Source organism: Tamandua tetradactyla, chromosome 1 (assembly GCF_023851605.1).
Source record: "Tamandua tetradactyla isolate mTamTet1 chromosome 1, mTamTet1.pri, whole genome shotgun sequence".
Classification (NCBI taxonomy): Eukaryota; Metazoa; Chordata; class Mammalia; order Pilosa; family Myrmecophagidae; genus Tamandua; species Tamandua tetradactyla.
The window spans coordinates 65,183,703-65,186,302 of record NC_135327.1 but is presented as its reverse complement, the minus strand read 5'-3'; positions in this window follow the sequence as shown (position 1 = coordinate 65,186,302).

Genomic DNA, 2,600 nt, shown 5'->3' with positions numbered 1-2,600 from the left:
CCAGGAATCTAACCTAGGTCTCTGGCATGGTGGGTGAGAATTCTGCTTTCTGAGCCACCTTGGCCTGCCCCCGACAGGACTTTTAGAAACCTATATGGTTGAACCACTGCCTGCCTGGACTGAAAGGAACCAAGAACGGACAAACTGAATGAAGAATGACTTCAATGGAAGAATCATGGAAACTGAGGTATGAACCAAAGAGATTTTCTCTGGCCAAGAGACCAGGTCATATGTGTGGAAAAGGTAGGGTCACCCCTGCCCTTGGAGGGAGCAGACTACTTGCCCTGGTGCTTGGAGGAGGGTGCAGGGTATTTGTGCAATATTCAGGGAGAGTTTGGTTGCCACCTTAATGCTTAGGGAGGGCGAGGCCTACACCCCAGTATTCTGGCAGAGCAAGGCTGTCATTCTGAGAGCATGGTCATTACACAAGCTGTTGAAAAGGATGGAACTGCCTCACCATCAGGCCCAGAGGAGAATGTATCCATCCACAGATGACTCTCAGATCTTGAAATATAGTGGGGTTTGCCCTGCTGGGTTCCTGACTTGCCTGGGAACTATGACCCCTCTTTTCCCTCCAATTTCTTTCCTCTAGAATGTACACTTCTATCCTATGCTTGTCTCACCATTGTATGTTAGAAGTTGATAACTTTGCTTTTTCTAAGTGTCTCAAGTCCATGGGCAGAGAGGAAATGTGCTTCAGGATAGACCACACCCATAGCTGATTTTGATAAGACTGGATTTAATAGTTGTGACTGAAATGACTTAAGGCTTGAGGGATATTGGGATGGGATGAATGTATTCTGCATGTCAGAAGAACGTATCTTTTGGGGGGTCCAGCAGGCAGACAGTGGTGGATTAACTCATGTACCCTAGTTCAGAAGTTTTTTGATCTACATTCCTGTGGGTGTGAAGCCATTGTAAATAGGATCTCTTCAATCTGTTATTTTAGTTGAAGTGGGGACAATTGAATGAGGGTGGGTCTTAATCTGGATTAAGCTCTATAAATTGAAGTTCAGACATAAGGAAAGCCAACTAAGGGCTGTGAGAAGGCTGACATGGGCATGTTAAGTGGTGATGAGAGTTCTCTCAAGTGATGGCAGGCACTATTAGAGGATGTTTTTGTTTGTTAAAGCTGCTGGAATGCAATATACCAGAAAGAGAATGGCTTTTAAAAAGGGGAATGTATTAAACTGCAAATTAAGGCACCAACACGAGGCTACCTTTACTCAAGAAAGGCTGAGGCCATCTGGAACACGTCTATCAGCTGTGAAGGCAAGTAGCTGGCATCTGCTGGGGGCTCTGGCTTCTGGACACCTCTGTCAGCTGAGAAGGCACATGATGATGTCTGTTAACTTTCTCTCCTGGCCTCTTCTCCTTTCTTAAATACCCATGGGTGTTTTCTTTTTGCATCTCTAAAGGTCTCTGGCTGTGTGGGCTCTGTTGGCATTAAAGCTTTTTCCAAAATGGTTCCCTCTTAAAGGACTCCAGTAAGCAGCCCCACCTTGAATGGGTAGGTCACATCTCCAAGGAAACAATCACAAAGATCTCACCCAGCAATAATGAATGAGGATTAAAGAACATGGCTTTTCTGGGATACATGACAGTTTCAAACCAGTACAGGGGACCAACACAATACCCACCCAGACACCTCCCACACACACACACCCCTCCACTATAGATGCTAGGAAAGCTAAATGCTGACTTTCCCAGCCTTCCTTGCAGCCAAGTTTGGTGATGAGATCAGTACTGGCAGAGATAAGGGGATGTCTGAGAAATCTTTTGTTTTTGTGATAAAAGAGAGGAGTGCAGTCCTCACTGTCCTTGCCCCTTCTTTCTGCCTTGAATAGAATACATGGCAGCTGTGTTAACCACGGGAGAAAAGCAGAGACACTGACCCTAGTTTTGATGAGGGAGGCAGCCCATCCCTTGGTGTGTAGGAAATTAGTATGGCACAAGAATAAAGCTGGTACCAGAGACTGGATCAGAGGCTGCGGTCAAGCTGGCAAGGCCCTTAAATTAGTCTATTGTCTTTCTCCCAGCCATACACTCCGGGTGTGACACAGAAAAATGGGAAACCCACTTGGCCGCCGAGCTTGAGCTCCCAGTCCTCCTCCACGCCCCTCCTTTGACCCCTTAGCTTTCCGCTTGCCCCTTTAAGATTTTTTGTAGCCTTAGCACTTCCTTCTATCTACTCGCGTTGTCAGCATCGTGCACATTCTCATCTGTGAATTTGACACCCAGGAGGCGTCCACTCGCCCAGGCCTGGGACAGTGTGGCAATCCAACTGTCCAGAAAGCATAAGGACCACAGTTGGAACCGTAGGGAGAGACCACGCAAGAAACCCTCTCCAGCTCCCATGACCACACTCACAAACGCGCGCCGAGCCCTATGCACGACCCCCGTGGGTCCCCTTCTTGTTGCTTTGGAAACCAGGGGCGGGGCGTAACGCGCGGTGATTGGTGGGATGCTCCGGGAAGGGCGAGGCGCGGCGATTGGCGGGATACGGCCTGAGGCTCGCGGCTATGGGCGGGCTGCAGTGATTGGTGGGTCGCAGCGTGGGCGGAGTACAGCGAAGAGCGACGCGCGATGATTGGTGGGGC